Source organism: Oxyura jamaicensis, chromosome 23 (genome assembly GCF_011077185.1).
Source record: "Oxyura jamaicensis isolate SHBP4307 breed ruddy duck chromosome 23, BPBGC_Ojam_1.0, whole genome shotgun sequence".
In the NCBI taxonomy this organism is placed as follows: domain Eukaryota; kingdom Metazoa; phylum Chordata; class Aves; order Anseriformes; family Anatidae; genus Oxyura; species Oxyura jamaicensis.
Genome location: NC_048915.1, coordinates 593874 through 613835, shown reverse-complemented (window position 1 = coordinate 613835; position 19962 = coordinate 593874).

The following is a 19962-nucleotide window of genomic DNA, read 5'->3' as shown; positions in this document are numbered from 1 at the left end:
TTCATCAACCATGTCATTAGGCTAATGATAATTAATGCCTGCAAAGGGCTTTATGCTCTTCAGCTGGAAGGTGATAGTGAAGGGTAAATTATGGTTATTACCATAAACACAGGGTACCTACCACTTACCACGGGTGGGACCTGCTTCACAACCTGCCTCAGCTCTTCCCGAGCTCAGCCCAGGGTCAGGTGAGAGCTTCGTTTCCCCGGCCGTTTCCTCGTGAACCTGCAGTCAGGGCAGGGTCTGATCCTGCTTCACACGCAGCCTCAGAGCAGGGGCTGAGCTCATGGCCTGGAGGACAGCCTGTCCCAGTGCCTCCTCCTGCACCCGCCGCCTGTCCCCCCGTGCTCTCGCCACTTCTCGCACCTCTGTCCTCTCACCCACATCGGCCTTCACCCCGCTGGCTCTGCCCCTCCCGCGGCACACAGGCATGGATGTGCTCACGGGCGGGTGTGCACCACGAACACGGGTGTGCAAGGAAATGCCTCCCGCTGGCAGCGTCCTGCAGGCACACGGAGCCGCTGCTGCCATGGCTGCTGCCCTGGAGCTGTGGCCGTGCAGCGTGCCAGTGTCCCCACGCAGCCACAGGGGGGACACGAGCAAACCCTGCACCCCAGGGTGAGCACCCCACACCCCAGGGCGAGCTAACACAGCAGTTCTGCCCACCCCAAATCCTCCTGACTGCCACTTGTCCCCGCAGGGGCGGACATCACAGCCACCTGTCCTAACACCTGTCCCACCATTGCCCCACCACCTCCAGACACTTTCTTTTTAAATTTATTTGTGACTCAAAGTTGGTTACACAGCTGATTGACTTGGTAATTTACTTTTTTTTTAAGCTTCTATTCCCTATGGACAGTTCCAGTTTCATTAAAAAACTTTTGTTGGAATGCTCCAAAATAGTCAAAGTCTGTTTCCAGTTGCTGATTAAAAGCTGAAATCTGCAGTGGAAAAAAATCACCGAGTTCACTGTGAGGACACGCACACTGCTCGCTGCCACCCTTGGCTGCAGTGACCGAGCGGGGATGTGGGCAGCATGGTGTGAGGCCAGGAGAGCAGGCACGGGCAGCACCAGGTCCCTGGGGCTGTGCCTGGCTGCACGGCTCCTTGGTCCCGGTGCTCCCGGTGTCTACAGGGTCAGGGCACTGCTTCCAGATGTGCCCAGCCCGTGCCCCGCTCGGAGCAGGGCAGCTGCCAGCACTGGGTTTGGGTATCCGTGGCTTTGCCTGGCCAAGTCCCATCGGGACAGAGATGCTTCCACTATCCAAGGGAGCAGCAACTTCCTGGGGAGAGAGCTTCTCCTTCCATCCAGCCTGAACCTCCCCAGATGCCACCCGTGGCATTGCCCCTCTCTAGTGTTGGCCACAGCCAGGAGGAACTTGGCAGGGCAGCTGCAGGCTGCTGCCGGCTCGCACTGCCCCAGCCCGACCCAGCCTGACTGTCCCCGTATTATCGGGCAGCAGCTGCTCCCCACGTGCTGCCCGTCCCCTTGGTGCTCTTGCCTTGCATGCAGAGAGCACAAGCAGCCGGCTAACGCTCCAGCCAGGCTCCTCTGTAACCTCCAGCTTCACCATAACCAGACGTGTCCCCGTCTGCACGAGGTTATTCAGCCCCAGGTGCCGCACTCCGCACTTCCCTCTGCCCTCCAGGGAAATCCCATCACTGGCTGAACTGCTTCCCACCAGCAGCTGGAGCAGCCAGCTGGTGTGCACCAGTGCTCGCAGGTCCTAATTTCTTTCCGTACTTGACCCGGAGCCACCCCTCACATTAACCTCTAGCCAAACGTGTCATTCCCACCTCGCGCTGCGGACGCACACACGGCCCCACGAGCGCGGCGTCTTCATCCCTTCGTAATCCCCGTCACGCACGGATTGACCAGGAGCAAGACCTGAGCCTGCAGCTCCCGTGGGGAGGAGCGCTGCGGTGCTGCATGGCTCACCACCACCGCGGGGCCAGGGTGTGTGATCTCAGCTCTTTCCATCTGAAGAGTTATCTGTGAAATGTGATTACCTCTCCTCCTTCCCCTCCCTCCCCAGTTGCTCTCACTCAACCCCAAAGTGATTTCTTCCAGCCCGTGTTGATGTTCTTGGAGGAAATGGGTTATCTTCCCTATCTTTCCATATGTGCAAAATCGCAGCTCCTACCCCCCTGGCTTGGCACTGCATACTAATAGGGAGGAGGCTGAGACTGAAACATATCAAAATGCAAGACCTCAGCTTTGCTTTTGCATCCTCAAAAGCCTTATTTTGCTTTTTGGGCCAAACATATTGTGCATTTTCTGTAACAATGAACTTATCACACTTATTATGATAAACTGAGAAGGCACTTTCCACAGTAGACTAAAATCCTGCAGATTGACTTCAGCTCTCAAATATTTTTGGATACACGTACATTTTTCCATGGCTCTTCTGACAAGGGGAGTATCCCGTCTGCAGCCTGGCTTCGTGGAGCAGAGCAGCCAAGCCCCAAACGGCGGTGGGAGCTCTCGCAGCTCCTCCGAGCGCTGGGAGACGCGCAGAGAGGGGCGGCTGAGGCAACGTCCCCCTCCCTGGGCATTGGTACTCCTCCAGAAGGAGCGTGCTTGTGCCGGCTACCATTTGGAAAACGTCTGAGTCGCTCTTTTAGGGTCTCCAGCCCTGACCCTGCAACCACCCAAAGCCATGGGACTCACCGCCCAGCCTGTGCAACTGCGAGTGCTGGGCTGCACTGTTGAATCCGTCCCCTTCTCAAACACCATCCCTGGGGTGCAGGAGGCACAGGAGGGCCTCTGGAAAACTAATGGCAAATACCCCTCCAGCTTGGCTCTTCTGCTAAGCAAGATGAGAGTTCTCCTTCCTCCTAATGCCCACCACAGCTCTGTCCCCACTGCAAGATCCCAAGCTAAGCAAACGCCCAGCAATTACAGAGGGAGCGTTCCCTGCGTGACAGTCTGTGGGGACAGCAGACGCATCCCCGTGTGTCCCACGCTGGCCTGCTAGGTGCCAGCACCTCCCTCTCACCCAGCGCCACCTCGGCCTCCTGCAGCCACCTCCTGTAGCCACCTGGTTGCACGATGCTCTGCCCCCCATCACCTGCATCCGTCACGTCCCCACCAAGCGGTGTCCGACTGCCCGCCTCCGGGGACATGAGCAAAAATAAGCTGCAAGACACACCAGGCAGTTAAAAAAATATATAAAAAAATGTTTTCCTTGCCACAGGGCAGCCAAAGCATGGAGAACGCTTTGTGGGAACAGTCCTCAGGACGTGGCACCCCTCGGTGTGCAGCAACCCACAGACAGCTCATTAGCCAGGCCCTTTAAGCACTTTTTGTGGCATGGGGAAATAACCACTGTGTAACGCTCTCCAGAGTTAATTCCTGGGAAACGAGAGTGCCACGCCGTGGTGAGAGCTCGGCAGGCACCGAGCTCTGCCCCTGCAGCCCCGAGCAGCCACCAAGGGCAGAGCTGGGGCAGCAGGAACATGTATTTTGGCGCATCACCTCCATCCTTCACCTTCAGAAATGAAGCGTGCAAAAAAATGAGAGCAGAAATGTCTTCGCTGACAGGTTTGAATTAAGAGATTCCATCTTTTTATAAACAGTCTTCACATTTCCTGAAAGTTACAGCGCCGGGCATCATTTGTATGCAGGATGTATTCTAGCTCAAAGGTACCAGAACTAATGCTGTCCTGTTAATGAACTGAGTGAGTAATAGCCATGGGTATAGAAAGCTTATGTCTGAAACTAATCCTAGTTAATGAATCTATTGTTACAGGTATTAAATGGTGACAGGGGGTTTCATCCATCAGCCCTCCATTAATCACAGTGTCCCCGCCTATGCTTATTATTTAGAAGCCAGCGAAGGGATCTTAATGATATTAGTAATAGAGCGGTTGTGGTACGTGACCTAGGACAAGCTGGGGATTTAAGGTGATAAGTGTCTGATCGCATAAGGCATTTTAGAGGTGATCCAAGCGGCTTTGCTCTCCGTGGCACGTTATCTTGTCTCTGCCAGCCTGCTCTGTTCCAGGAGCATCGGTGCACGGAGCCGTGGTGGCCACACCGGGAGCCTCCTCACCTCCGACCCCGCGGCTGCGCAGGATCCGGCCCACTTCCACTCCCCAGTCTGCCCACGGGGTGCACGCATGGGCACGGGATGAATCCGTCTGCACAAGTAGCCAGGTGCAAGCCCACGTGCATGAGCACAAATACCCGCACACCCACACAGCCTCGGAGCAAATGACTCAAAGGTTTCTTTGGAAAGACGTGAGGAGCATCTGATATTCTACGCGAGCTCTCCATCTGGACCCTCGCAGCGTGTACGCTGGGACAGGATACGTCCCACCTATCGTCGTCCCCTAAAGTCACGCCTGCAGTCAGACGTCTCAGCAGAGGGGCCCCGCCACCTCCAGGGACAGGCAGGCTGTCTCAGAGGACCAGGACAAGGCACCAGCACTGCGGCAGCCCTTTGCTGCTACCCGCATGGTTGGCTTCCACTGCGGCTCCACTTTGGGGTGCTGGTGGTGGGGACAAGCCCCAGGGGTGAGGCTGAGCGTCCCGAGGGTCCCCGACAGGGGCACGGGTGGAAGAGCTGGGGACCAGGTCTGGCTCTGGTGGGCTCCTGCCTGTTCTCCTGCATCCCTGGGCAAAGGATGTAGCCAGAGCCACTGCAGCAGGGCTCATGGCCACCACCACAGCAGTAGGGTGGGGGTCATCTCGGGGGGTGGGCAGGGCTGCTGTGTGATTCAGGGGCCTCCCCTCAGGATGTCAGTGCAAAATTGCAGATATAAAAGCCTGCAGTAGGTGAACGAGGCAGAGATCCCCACGTCTCTGTGCAGCTTTCACCTTCAGCCACCACTGCAGCTCACGATCTGCTCGTCTCGTCATTTCCAGTGAGAGATGAAGCTCCCTGATTAGGAGGAGCAAGGTCCGCAGCAGTGCCAGTGGTCATCTCCAGCCGATGGACACAGAGGGACGCCCAGACGTCGTGCATACAGCATGGTGCTGGAAGTGCTTGGGCAAACGCTGCCCCCAAGGAGCTCAGAGCACACGGGGGGGCCTCCCTGCCACGTCCCCTCCCTGCAGCGGACAAGATGCTCCAATCTAATGACCAAAAGTGATGATTTCAGGGGTGGCCACTGATCCACCTGCTCAAGGAAGACCGCACACCACCGTGCACTCCGGCAGAGAACAGCTCTGAAAAGGGGCTGGGGGTAAGCCCCCTTCTCCCTGGCAGCCTCCCTCCTGCGGAGGATGACAGCCCCTGAAGGGTCACCGCGGGAGGGAGGTGGCAGGGCCTGTTCTCATCTTGCAAATGGAGTGAGGCGGTGGATGGAAAAGAAAAGCTGAAATCTCACCACCTGCCACCATGAGAAGGTCCTGGGGAGCTGTGCTGCCAGGACATCTTGTGGCCACTTAGGTGGTGGGAAGTCAGCCTACATGGCCCAGAAGCCCATAAAATGGGGGACCCTTGCCTCTTTTGTGGGAAGCCCTGTGGGGTATAAAGCCATTTGCAGGAGAAGAGGAGGTGCTGAGGACAGGGATCCTCAGGGCTCCCCCCATAAGCAGCAGGAAAACTGCTCCAAAAGCTGTTGTGAGAGACCTGCGTGCTGCCCCTGTCCTGCTCTCAGTGCTGAGTGCCCAAGGACGGACCGGGCATCCTCATGGCTTCTTCCACCATGCCCATTTCGCAGCATCACCCCGTGCTGCGCTGGCTGGGCATGGAGCAGCTCCCTGGAGACCTGCAGGGCTGATCAGTCCTTTTTTATTCCCTGCAAGGACTCAGACCCCTGAATTTCCATGAAAACCCACAGCAGGTAATCTGTCACTTGATTTTATTTTTAGGTTAATGACAGATGTGTAAATATATATATGTCTCATCTTCACAGGTATTCAGCGCCAGGAGCTCACCAGTTGCCAGTGTTTAAAACAAGCCCAGATCCAGCCCGCTGCCTTGCCTCGCCAGCAGCACCCTGCTGCACCTCCAGCCCCGCGTGGCTGGAGCCCGGCTGCAGGACTGGAGCCGCTGCTCCCTGGACACCAGCCCCAGCCCTGCTCGCTCCCTGCAGTCTGCTGACACCCAAATTTGTCCCTAAGCAACAGGGGGACCCTGCCAGCTGGGCGTTCACCCCAAACCCTCCAGCAGCAAGGATGAAGTGTTTCAGGGTTGTGTTTTCTTGCAATGTTAAGAAACCATCCTCACTTCCCTGCCTGCTCCAGGGGAGAAGGTGAATGATGGCTCTAAGAGATGCATTACCCTGGCCAGGCCCCCCAAAACCAGGAAATTGCCTTATGAAAGGATAAGAAAGATGTTGGTGCCTTTGCTTTGCTTGTGTGTATTCACAGCTTTCTTCCCCATTAAAGAATCAGAACACTGCCTTCATCCAGCAAGGAAAGCTGAGATCCTCCCATCACCTCCAAGAGCTGGGGTTTTCAGCAAAATCCCCAGGACTGCAGAGTCTGGCAAGCGAGGCAGAGCCCTGGCCAAGCCTGGCCAGAGAAGGGAGCAGGGCACGGTCTGCCCGCGCTGCGTGAGCCCTGGCACGGAGCAGGTGGATACCTGGTCTCCAGCAGTGCCACGCTGCACTAGGACAGCAGCCAGCAGAGGAGGAAAAAGGAAGAGGAGAGATAATTATTAGTGATTGAAACTGATTGCATGAAAGAAGGACAGATGTTTCTTGTTGTGCTTGTGTGCCTGAGGCTACAGAGCCATGCAAGGGACCGGGGAAAACTCCTTCTCAGCCTGGGAATGCTGGGGCGCTGATCTGCATTCAAATGAGGACTGAAATCTGTACACACTTTCCCTCTGACTCTTGCAAATACACACAGGATCTGGATCAAACACCCATCACCAAATTTCCCCATTCAGGTAGACCGTGTCCATGGACAACAAGGTGCTGCAGAGATGCCCCAGCTTCCCCCGTGCCCCCAGACATGTCACCATCCCAGGACATCGGCACTGGGAGCCGATGGGACTGGAGGTGGTGCAGCCAGTCCTGACAAAGCAGGCAGGGGTAGAGAGTTTGAGCACAGCGTTGTATAAAGGCTCAGGACCAAAAGCAGGAAAGGCTCCTGGCCATTCTGCTGTTAGAGCAAAGCAGGCCTCCCTGGGAGCAGGGGGATCCCCCACGCATCGGCCAGCCTTGTAGCACCCAGGGTGGGGGATCCCTCTGGTGATCCTTTGGAGAGGATGGGTCACCCAGGGGAGAGCCAGATGAGGCCCCGCCAAGCTGAGGAGTTGCTGCTGAGGGGACAGAAAGCCCCTGCGGTGCAGTGTGTGGGCCGCGGTGCACGTTCAATGCTATAAATTATGTAAATAGAGGGCTTGTCTTAGCGATGTGACTGATGGTGGTGATGTGCATTTGGCACCAGCTCAGATGGCTTCAGTGCCAAGGCGGACGGGGCTGGAGAGGTGTTAGGGGAGACGGGGGGGGCTTTGCCCCACCACGGGAGGAACCGGCCCTGCTCCAACGGCCCGAGCAGCACCTTGGGAGCACAGCCAGCAGGAACGAGCACCCCGGGCAGAGGGGCCCTCCAGGCTCGGGCCGAGCCAGTTTCGGCTGAAATAACTGCTTCAGCGCCCTGAAGGGGGCTTTAGGGCAGGTCTGGGTCGCAGGTTCGCAGGTCTGGGTCTCACTGCGGGTGGGATGAAAGGAAGGAAGGTCAGGGCTGTCCCCCCCTGCTGAGCATCCCCAGCTGAGCCCCCCCCCGGCCGAGCCCCCCCGGCCGAGCCCCGCCGCCCCCCGGCCGCGGCGCATCCACGAGCGCCCACTGCCCTCTGCTGGGGACGCCGCCGCCGGCGGAGCCGCTCGGTTGCCACGGAAACGGGGCCGTTCCGCACCTCCGGAGCTGGGGGGGCCGGGGGGGCTCGGGGGGAGCCGGGGCCGGGGCGCGGTTCCGCCCTGTCCCCCCCCCGGCCCCCCCCCCCCCCCCCCCCCCCCGGCCGGGGGGGCGGGGGGCCCCCCGCACCCTGCGGGGCCCCCCCCCCCCTCGGGCCCAGCCACGTTCCTGGGGCACGAACGAGCCCTGGGGAGGGGGTTGGCCCCCGGGGCTGCGGATCCCCCTGGGTGCTTGGGCACTTGCCTGTCTCTTCCCTGCACCCCAGCCCAAGGACGATCCTCCCGCTACGTGCTGCTTTCACCCCGCGCTGTCTCCTGTGATGTGTGACCTGCTGGGGAGGGGGGAGAGGGAGGAGGGGTCCTATGCCCACACCTGGCCTCCCCCAGCTGCTGCCCCACGGACCCAGAGCAGTGGGGTGGGGAGAGCAGCCCTGCCGGCCTCGGCCATTCCGGGCTGGCACCGGCTGCATCCTGCCCGTGCATCCTCCATGGCACAGGCACCGGGTCCAGGCAGGGAGAGCCTGGCTGCCTCTGGTGGCTGCTCCGTGAGAGCCAAGCTCAGCCCCCAGCTCACTCATGGCACGGGGGGGGGTGGGGGAGGGCTGGTGGGCAGCAGCTGGGGGGCAGGAGAATAGGATGGCTGCAAAGGCTTGGATTATCCCCAGGACATCCCTGGGATATTCACCTCCCCTGCTCTTGGCTCAGGAGCAGGAACTGCAGCTCTGCACGCCAGCAGCACCATGCACACCGTATGCAAGGTGCCGGGGACATCTTGGTGTAGATGTCCCACGTGCTGGGCACGGAGAAGTGCCGTGAGCCACACTCGCTCCCCTCTTTCCCCACACTTGGACCCTGTAGGACAGCGGGGCTGGCACTGCCCGCACAGCCCCACGCCAGCACCATGGGTCCTGCCCAGGGCAGCCTCAGGGAAGGCTCAGCCCACCACACCACGTCCCCACACAGGCTGACACCGCAACAAGAGCCCGAGCTGAGCTCTGTGCGTTGCCAGTTTAGCTCCCTCTCCATACAGTTCTTACAAATCACAAACCGCCAGCAGAACCACAGAAAGGCTGATGCTGGAAGCAACCTCTGGAGACCTCTGGCTCCAGCCGCTGCCCAGAGCCGCGGGGTGTGCGTGCTTGTGTCACCGAGCGCCCGCCTGCGCGTGCGTGGCTGGCCGTGGCGTGTGCGCCCGTGTGAGCGCCTCTCCCCCTGCAGCTCTGCCCGGCGTTGCAGCTCTCAGCACAGTGCAGGCAGGCAGGGAAGTTCTGTAATTTGAAAGAGCTGCGTCTCCAGACATCAGTGCTGCCTTTGAAAGCACATGAAAGGCAGGCAGCTCGTGAGCAACCAAAGCCTAGCTCAGGGAGACAAACGTCCTTCTGCGCACCCCCAGCCTTTCCCCGCCACGCGTGTGATCTTCCCCGCTCTCCTGGGCACGGGGCTTTGAAAGGCGGCATTGTACCGGCGGCTGCCAGAGAGGATCAGCGGGAAGGGGCCCGCCGTGTGCCAGGACGCAACGTGTGCCGCACAGCCCAGACGGGGATGGCAGCCACGCGCCTGCAGGGGCTGGTGTACGGGCACGGGGGGGGACAAGAAGCCCCCGGTCGCCCCGCAGTGGATGAAGGCAGGGCTGTGCCCTCCTCAGGGCAGGACGCCCACACCGCTCTCCCTCCTGAACCTCCAGCAGATGAGGCCATACCCACAGCGCCTACCCAAAGCCACGGCCAGCCCCTCAGCCCCTGCAAGCTGCCAGACACAACCAGCGCCTGTCCCAACCTTGGCTAAGGCCCTCTGCAGTTTCTTGGGACCACAAATCATACCCTGGACCAGAGGGAAGCTCCTGGACATGGTTTAATCACAACCGAAACTTTTTTTGCAGGAAGTTTGGGCTTTGGGAAATCGCTGCTCAACCTTTGTCCTGGTGTAACTTGGTGTTCCCAGCTCATCTCAAACAGCCTCTTGTTCTTTCATCACTTCTCCCCTCACACTGGAGAATAATATTTTCACTCACGCTGAAATTAGATCCTGATGTTTCTGCCAGCAAGGCTTTTCAATAACTTGCTTATGTTCCTGGATGTAATTGCCTGGCAGACTTTCGGCCCCTGTGCTTTCGGGGCTGAGGGTGTGTGTGGAAAGAGACCCATTAATCTCCCCGAGCAGCCCCAGACCAGGCCTGTCCCTGCTGCTGGAGCCCAGAGGAACGGCGGGCAGGGGAGCGTGGAGCACCCTCCTACAACCAGAGGATGAGCACAGGGGCCGTGCTCCTGGCCTGGCACCACGGTGATGGGCGAGCTCTGGGGGAGCCAGGACATCCCTCAGGAACTTGGTGCAGAGCCCCAGAGCCTCCCGAGCCCCCTCCCTGTACTCCCTCCGCGGGGGGCTCCAGCACTGGAAGAGGACAGCAGCAGCCCTGCCTCAGTGGCACGGGGAGCCACAGGGGCAAAGCCGGGAGCCGCCAAGCGCTGGGTGCCAGAGATGGGATTTCCCCAATGGGGCTCCCAGCACTCGCTGTCCTCCTGCTGTGCAGCCGCCCTCCAGACAGGCGTGGGGGTCCTGGTGGTCCCAGCTGCTGAGCGCCCCTCCAGGGCACCGCGGCGTTGGGCCAGGGCGCCCCAGGGAGTGGGCACGAGAGCCTGGCAGGTGGGCGGCGAGGGGCAGGCGGTTCCTGCCAGCCCGGCCGTGCGGCTGGCGAGCTGCAGAGCTTGGCAGTCCCCGCTCCGCAGCAGCCCGCGTGGCAAGCTGCTGAGGACGCAGCGAGCCTGGAAGCCACGGGTGCCCATCTGCCGGCCTGGCAAGCGCTGTGCAGTGGAGGAGCCCAGGCTCCCAGCACCGGCGCGGTGGAGCTGGAGGCAGGCAGAGCATCCCGCAGGTCGCTGCCAGGAGTTTCAGCAGCTTGGCAGGAGCCGGAGAGCCCCAAACGCTGCCTGAGCCGCTCTCGTATTTCAGGAAACCAATCGAGAGAGGAACCTTTTTTGCCCATCAGGAAATCACAGTTCTCCAGGCTGTAATTGCAGCACATCTTCGAAGCACATCTCCAGCACGGCCGGTGCAGCTCTGCGCCATTCGGGGCTTGCAGCCCTGCGGCCATGCTCCCTCTCAGGGACCATCTCCACACGGTCCCAGCTTTCCATCAGCATCCTGGCTGCACCAGTGGCACTGCGCTCACCTTCCCCAGGCACAGGTCCCCGTGCCACCTCAATGGCCCCGCTTTCACAGGGCCTTCTGAATTCACAGCTGTCACCCACCCGAAGGGGGAACTCCAGGTGTCAGAGCAGAGCTGCTGGGAGCACCAAGCCCCTGCCCACGCTGAGCCCATCAGCACAGCCCACGAAGCGCCCTGATGCCAAGCCATGGCCCTGCAGAGGGGACGGCATCACTGCTGACCTCCAGCATCTCCCCATGGGCTGTGGAGATTTTTTTGTTTGTTTGTTTTATTTTGTTTAAAGCACAAAAGGTTGTTTATAAACAGTGGGGAAATAATACCTCCCTCCTCCTAGCCTCAGAAGTATCATGGTAATTTTCCTTTGGTTTTTCCAAACCAGCTCATCCTCTGGCACAGGCAGCACACAGGAATCTCAGCTGGATGTTTCAGACAGTTACGAACATCCGAAAAAATGGATGTCAGTGGTCGCTGGCAACTGCTGCAGCAGTTTCTTAAACTGCTGATGGTTTACTAATATGCATCAGGATGGCAGCAGCTATAAAGCAGATCCTACAAATCTCCTACACCCAATTAACCTGAAGGTGGGGGGCACTCCTCTGAGCATAGAGGTGCCCTCCGGCTCAGGGCCAGCAGGGTGCAGATTTAACCCCAACGGTGCTCGAAGGTGAGGATGGAGCCTGAGCCAGCTCAGGTTCTGCTGCTCCAGTTCAGAGAAAGCTTTCCATGATCTCCAACGAGGTTTGCAGAGCCGGGGCTGGCTGCAGCCCTCCCCTCCCGGGCAGCCAAGGCACGCTGTGGGTGCTCACCCCGGGTCCCTGCCGCACGTGGCAGAGGTCAGTCTGTCTGTCTGTCTGTCCGTCTTCCTCCTGCCCTGTCCCGCCGCCCTGAGGTGAGTAATACAGACAGAGCTGGCATGGCAGTTAGTCCTTCTTTTGGTTTTGAAAGAACAGACATTGCAAGCTTTTTTTTTTTTTTTTTTTCCCTTTTTTTTTTTTTTGTATCAGCTCTTGGAAGCTGTTTCTCTTTCCACCTCCAACAGCCTGAATTCCTGTCCATGTTTCTTGTGGTTTCAGCTGGCTGTAAAAATGCCTGCACTGGGGAGGAGAGGCCGTTTGCTCTTCTCCCATGACCCACACTTTCCAACAATGGTCACAAATAATTTGTGCCATGATCAAGTGTGTGCAACTTGGAGAGCTCTCACCGTGAGGGTGAGCACCGCAGGGGACGAGGCCCCCAGGGCTGGCCAGAGGAAGGATCAGGCCCCTCACCCAGTCCCACGCAGGAGCAGCAGGAGCTCTCGAGGGCAGGGCTGTGGTGCAAAGCAGGCTCTGGCAGCGCCAAAAGCCCTTGGGAACGTGCCCTGATGGCCAGCCTGCCCTCGAGAGGCAGTGCGTGGAGATTGCTGTTAGCATGGGCTGCAGAAGCAGGGGCGTTTACACACAGGTGTCCGTTCTGGGTGTCCCAACCAGCCTTTCTGCCATAAAACATGCAAATCAAGAAGCAACAGCACTGCTCAGAGCCTGGAGTGGATCCGGAGAGCCTTGGCACCTGGTGGGACTGATGGGAAGGGCAGCAGGGATCTGCCCAAATCCCCAGCTCTGCACCCACCAGCAGGGACCTTCCCTGCCCTGAGCTGCCACACACTGGTGGGGTTGTGCTTCCTTCACACCAGGGCACCCTCACGTCCTCTCCATTTGGCTTATTTTGCCAAATAATTGGAGAGCAAGAGCAGGAGCTCAAGGTGCAGGCACTGCCCTCCTTCCTCCTGCAGGCCAGCACAGGCTGCAAGGCTTCGTGCTCGCACCCCGCAGCTCCCGCACCTGCTGCAGGGTTGGTGACACGGCAATAAGCAGTGAAGCCGCTGGCAGGTATGTCTGAGCTATAGCTGGTTCCCTGCGAAATGTTAACAAAGCAAATCCTTGCACAGTGCCAGGAAACCCTTTTCTATCTTATTTCCGGAATCCTCTAGCATCAGTGCATATCTGCAATTCAATTAACTTTCTGGGAGAGGTAAATTAGCATGCCCAGCTCCCCGTGAGCTCCGGAAAGCCAGTTCCTGCTGAGGGGGAAGGTCTTTGGCTGCATTTCTCAAAGGCTCAGAGGAGCTCCGGATAATCACAGAGCTGGGGGAGGACCTCGGATGCCTCGAAGCACCCCTCGCATCACGCAGCCCTCGGCTGCCCCTGGGACACGGGGTGCAGCCTGGCACTCCCTCCCCAAACCCGAGGGCATCGTGCCCGGGCTCTGTGAGTTAGATCAGATGACATTACGCAGCTGTACGCATGGCCTGCGGGTCGCACGCTCACAGAAGCAGTAGGATGCTGTAATTACACAGCCTAATGAGGGAGCTGGTCTTAAAAGGCACCCAGGGCCCCGGGGCAGCCTCCTGCTCCTGCTGGGCCAATGTGTGCCAGCACCAGGGCTCTCGCTGGGCAGCGCCGAACCAGCAGCCCCTGGCATGAGAGGTCTTCTGCAGATAAAAGCAGAAGCTCAGAGCAAGGTGCTCAAATACAATTGCTGCTACAGTGCAAGAATTTTCCCGTTCCACCAGGGTCAGCAATGAAGCAGTAAGCCCCCAGACGTCACTCGGACCATTGCCGCAGGGAGATGCCTGGCTCCTGGCCCTGGCCAGGCCGCCCTGGGCACCGGCGGCTCTTTCTGCTCTGCATCACCCTGCTCCTATCGCAGCCCCCGCCGCGCCCCGCACCAGCCAGCTGCTCGCCAGCGAGAGGGGCACCTCGCGGTGAAGATCCTTCAGCTTGCTGTGTCGTGTGAAGAGCTGCTTGACCTTGAGTCAGAAGGATGCTTTTCAGCCCCTGGAAGACTTTTGTAGATTTCTTCCAACCCTTTTTTGTGCTCCTGCAGGCTTCGTCAGAGGCTGACAGCAGAGCTGCTGCGGTGTTCCTGTAATAGCTTTTCCGATGCGGTGTGAAGGATCTAGGTCACTCCTGACTTCTTGCTACTCCCCTTTCATACATCCAACATCACGTGGACGCACACAACGACTCTCAAGCCGCTCTGAATGATGCTTTGTGAGACAGGATCTCCTGCTCTGAGCAGCACGTGCTCCTGGCTCCCAGCTGTGGTCCTGCGGATGCCTCTCCAAACACAGCGGCTGGGCTGTGACTGGTTAAACCAACAGACCTGATCGTTTGGTAGCAGTGACCTGTCCTGCTTGGTCCTAGTGTCATCTGCAGATATTACTGTAGATTTTGTGGTTGACATCTACGTCTTTAACAAAATGACTGCATTGCTCTTTGCTTAGAGTTTCCAGTCCAGCAGGAGCAGCATCGCCCTTCATCTCAAGGAGCTGGTGATGGTGAGGAGACCCGTCACGAAGCCAGAGACAGCTAACATAGCCTGTTATCCCTCACTTACATTGCCAGTTCGAAACATTTACTGATTTTCTTGGTAGGACTGTTTCACATTGACCTGTACTCTGCCAATCTGCACGGTGCTGCCAAAGCTCCTGCTGAAAACTGCATGGGCCTGGCCGGGACCAGCACGGATGCTTTGACCAGCCCCAGTCTCTCACAGCAAAGACTAGGAGTTTGTCTAGCAAGGCTGACTTTCCATGCCAAAAGCCATTAATTACAGTGTTTAGCCAACACTCAGCCATAGAAACTCAAATTATTCTTCCCACTGTTTGATCTGGGTTCATGGCTTTCCTTTCTCAAACCATCACGATGATTTTGTAATCCCCCCGTCCCTTGGGAATCTCCAAGTTTTCGAGACTTGCTAAATCTCACCGTTCGTGACTCAGCCAGCTTCCCAGCCAATTCCCCTGAGAGCCCCGGGCTGAGGCTTTCCAGCATGTCGATTCGAAAATATTCAGCGCTATCAGACACCGTGCGCCCCGCTCAGTGCGCAGTGGCGGCGTCTCCAAGGACCCCCGGCGGGGCTGGGGCAGGGCATGGATGAACGCTGCCAGATTTGCCAAGAAAAGCTTCCCAAAAAGGCGCACAAAACCTTCAGCCACTGCAGAGTTTGTTGGTCCTGTATTCTTTAACTTAATGAGAAATAATGAACAAAGTCCTGTATTCTGAAGGGAACACTACTGTGCGGGGAGCAGGAAGGCACCGACACAAATGCCGTGCTCAGAACTGGACGGGGCTGCTGGTTACCGGCGGGCGGCTGTCGCCATTCCCTGGCCGGAGCTAAAGGCACGGGGGGGTGACCCCAGCCAGCGCCGCTGGGGCTCACGGCTCTGGAGGAGTAGCAAACTACTGGCTGGGTGCCGGGGGAGGAAAAACCTGGTCAGAAAAACCGAACGGAGATGGGGGCTTCCTGGAGGGACTTTCCTGAGATACTCAGAGTGGTCGCATCCCTGGGAGCAAGAGCAACAGCAGGAATCCTGTCCTGTCCCATGGGAAAAGTGGGGAAATAATAAATAAATAAATAAATAACAGCAAATGGATGATCTGAAATCGATAGGCATGTGTCAAATAGCAGTAATGGCAAAAAAAAAAAAAAAAAAAAAAAAAAAAACACACAAAATTACGAAGTCATAACATCATAGAACCATTTCAGTTGGAAAAGGCGAATAATATCGAGTCCAACCATCACCTAAGACTACTGAGTCCAGCACGAAGCCACGTCCCTAAGCACCACATCCACGCTTCTCTTCAATACCTCCAGGGATGGCGACTGCCACTGCCCTGAGCAGCCTGTTCCAATGCCTACCCTACCCACTCCATGAAGAAATTCTTCCCGACATGTAATCTAAACATCCTCTCCAGGTTAAATGAGTGCAAGATGGCCCTAAATTTAAGGCATACCATAAATATGAAGAGCAGATAAAGAAAATATGAATTAAATTGAATCAACAACCTGAACTGTTTTCTCATTCCCATAGATAGTTACGGTTCTGAAAAGAAAAATCTTTTGCTTGAAATTTTCCACGACAACTTGAAAAGCAAAGCAAGCATTGCTTGGGGGAAAATGACAGCAAGGAAAAAATGGGAGAACATGCGACATGAGGATTAAAAATTAAAAGTTTCCCTAGTAATTCAATACCTCAAACAATGGTTTTCAGAACTGGGTGGGGGGAGTTAATTATTCTTTCGGTGCTTGAGGCCACCCCGCAGCGCGCGGCCGAGCACCCAGGCAGTGCGGGGCACTGCCCTGCCTTCCTCCCGGCTCTGCCCCGCCAAGCACGGCCCCCAGCTGGGTGCGTCCCGGCACAGCCCTGGTGTCTGCGGGGGGATGAAGGCGATGCGCGAGTCCCCGTGGGGGGGTGAGGGGCTGGCTTGGGTTAAGCCGTGCAGTAATTTGTGAAGGGTGCAAGCAGGGTGTTAAGCGGAGTGTTTGTGGCTGGTGGGATTAAAGGGCAACAGTAGGAAGTGTTTAAAATAAGGCCAGGACAAGGGAATTCAAACCCATGTGAGTCTCTTAATAGATGCAAGATTTATTACCAGAGGTAATAAACCAGGCGTTCAATAACTTTCAAAGTTCTGCTTATGCAGAAACTGGATCTTTTTTTTTCTTGTAATATGAAAGGCTGGTGAGGTACTTGCAAGCCTGCTATTAGCCGAGAGGTTTAAACAACATCCACTCAGAACAGACGTATTTTTACCCTTAGTCCTGGAGAGCCCAAAGAGAATAACCCCCCACGAGGTGAGGGAGGTACACAGAGGGCTTCTGACCTACTGCTGAGATCAGAAGGTGCGGAGCCACTGCAAAAGCAGGAAATCAAATAATTACAGGCTGGCTAGCTGGATGTCACGGTGACGACAGGTACAAGCCAGGCAAGCCCCAAGCACGGGTGCAAGGTGTGGGCACTGCACCCACGAGGAGCGGGTGAGAAGAGGAGGTGTGAGCCCCGAGCGTGGCGCAGTGACACCGACCTGGGCACCCAGGCTCGGTGTCCTCCTTTTGTAAAGGCTGTGGGCAAGGAAGGAAAGGAGCCATCAGAAATGGGAGAAAGAGAAATGTGCCATAATGAGGAAATTCACTGCTTGCCTCAGAAGGAGATCAAAAGGGGTGGGTTTGCAGCATGCAGCCTTCTTGTAAAGGCCAGTCTGTAATCTGGCACGGAGAGGCAGAGCTGCCCGCAGACGCCTGGACAGGACGCTGGGTACTTACACAGCACCAGAAGAATTTCCTTGTGATCGCAAAGATGATTCTTTGTCCCGTGATGCCCTCAGAGCAAACCTGGACCCTTTTGGGAAAAAATAACCCTAGTGAAATTCAATGGCTGCTCTCAGTATGAGCCTGCCTGGGGAAGGAGGACGCACAGGAGGTGCTGCAGGGTGACCTGCTGCTGCCTGCAGCTCTGTAAATAAGCTCTCCTCCTGCCCGGCCGAGGCCTGGGGGATCTCCTCCCCTCCCGGAGGGAGCTGTCAGGTCGAGAAATGAATCGGGAGAGCCAGGATGGCGCTGCACAGGTTTCCTTAGATTTCCTTCCCTGTGCCCTGTATTCTTTTTATTAAATATCAGATTCCGGAAAATAAGGTCATGAACCAAGAGACACCAAGCTTTTTTTTCTAGCAGAATCTGGTCTATATTTTTATCATCCGTGCCAGGCCCAAGGCCAGCAGAGTGGAACCAGCCTGGTAGGAAAGTTGGTCCCAGAGAGCTGAGAGGCACTAACGAGGGAGGAAGAGAGGGGAGAAGCGCAGACAGCTGATGTATTTCTTCTTTATTGTGCTCTATTAACATACATCCTCTCTTTCAGAAGCTGCTGCCACCAGCGAGTCCAGCACCACAGGCACTCGGACACCAGTGCCCATCCACAGTCGTCGGTGGTGCCGGCAGCCTCCAGGAGCTGGCCCAAAGCAGACTGCAAATGTGCTGGAGCTTTTTTGGCAATACTTCATAATAAATGGCAAACCATTTCTGCAGCTCATTTCCATTGTAATATTAATCAAACTGAATTCCTGTGGTGCTCATATGGATGTCATATGTAAATCCTTCAGAACTCTGCTGCTGCTAACTCCAAATTAAAGTCAATGGGGAAATTTCTCTCCTGTCTCCATCTTGCAGCCCTTAGCTCTTGAGCATTTATTCCATTCATGAAATCCTGATTATTGTGGAAATGAGGAAATACCAGAGCTGATGAAACCCATGAGGAGCACTGATACTTCTGATGTTATACGGAAGGTGCTCGGATGCCATGTTGACAGGGAGCACCGTGAAGCCCGATGTGGAAGGGAGCATCTCTCTGTGCTGTACTGCCATAACTCAGTTCTGGAACAACTCCCTCGAGAAGAGTTTTCTCCCCCGACCTTAGAAATCCTGCCCTGCTTGCAGAAGTGTATATCCTTATTTGCCTTTTCTTTTTTTTTTTTTTTGGGGGGGGAGAAGCAGGCAAATACAGGTTGTATTTTGTTATGGGAATACTAACTTTTTTTTTCTTTTTTTTTTTACTCTGAGAAGGGGATAGAAGAGCTGTGGACTAGTTGCTGGACCCCTGGAGATAGCTACTGGCCAGCCAGAAGCTCTTTCGGCCTTGGGCAGGATCCTAAACCTTGCAGAGGCTGGACCGAGCCAGCATTTGAGGCAGGACAGCATTGGCACCTCCGCTGTGTTGTGTCTTGCCTCCAGCAGATGGAGGTCAGCCATCCAGTGCTGCCTGCAGCCTTCACCGCAATGCAGGGAGCGGCATTAGCTGTCCCAAAGGAGAAGAGAAGAGCACGAGTGGGCCCAGACGGTTCACACCTTCCTGCAAGGGTGCCCCCGGGGGCAGCGGTGTGAAGAGCCCATGGCTTTTTACTGGGTTCCTCTCTGCTCAGCATTAGCATGACTTCCAGGACAAAGAGCATCACAGATTTGACAGCAAGCGGTAAATGGCTTCATCTTCCCCTCACTGCAGGGGACAAAGCTACTAGCAGGAAGCCTTTGGTGCTGCCAGGAGCAGTGCATGGGTGAGGAGCAGGTTGCTGACACTGCACTGGAGCAAGGTGGAGGTCGTGCTCTGTAACTAGCTGCAGCGTGATCTAGGTGCTGATTAAGATGAATGGCTTTGTTCAGCTGCAGTATCTTGCAATGGAAGCAGGGTCCTCAGCAGGGCCAGTCCAGCAGCCAGAACATTTGTGCAGAACAAGGGGGAAATGGCACCCTCAGCTGGGAACCTGGCTCCGGGACCACCGTGTGCTGCTGCCTTCTGGCTGCACGGGGGTTGTGCTGCCTGCCCGCCCTGCGGGGCACGGAGACCCGGAGACAGGGCAGAGGCAGGGCTGGGCGGATGGGGGGCTCTGCTGTGGGTGGAGGTGGCTGTGGCTGTGTTGGTGCACAGGGGGAAGGGGGACAAAGGTGGCCCGTAGAGTAGCCGTGTGTCAGACTGGGTGTTCTCTAGCTAAGGGATGCTAGGGGATGTTTTGGGGTCCTGTGTGTAGGCTCTGGTTGCACCGCAGGACAGGGCAGGTCCACCTGTTTGGGGTTGGCTTGCACAAGGGTCTGTCTGCAAGCCATGGAGGCTGCCATGGAGGTACTGCGTACGTTCCGTACTGTATGCTGTGCTCTCTGTGCTGAGTACAGCGGTGGCATGAGGTGCCCCTCTGGCTGGGGGCCACGTCGGGGAGGTTTGGGGCGCTGGGACCCCTCTGTGGTGTCCCCACCTGGAAGGTGGCTGCAGGGCTGCATGCAGGGCGACGGCCTGGTCAGGGCAGGGGGCCAGGGGGCATCTGGGGGCCCAGGGAGAAAGTTTGGGGGTGTCAGAGGGAATAAGATGCCCCTAACCCAGGGGCACCACTGGCCCAGGGTGAGGTACATGTGGGACACCTCTCTAAAGCGCTGCCACAAAGCAGCTGCAGCCTGGACGAAGCAGGCTGCAGCTGGCGAAGGAGAGCACCATGTCCCCGGGGCCACCTCTCCCGCTCGTCCCACGGCGGGGTTAGGACACGAGGTCCCCGTGGGGACCCCCCACACACGCGGCGTGTCCGCGGAGCGACCCGCGGGTGTCCGCCGGGGGCGCGCCGGGCGGGGGCTGTGGGGCCGGGAGGGCCCGGCCCGGCCCGCACACAGGGGCGGCCCCCGCCCGCCCC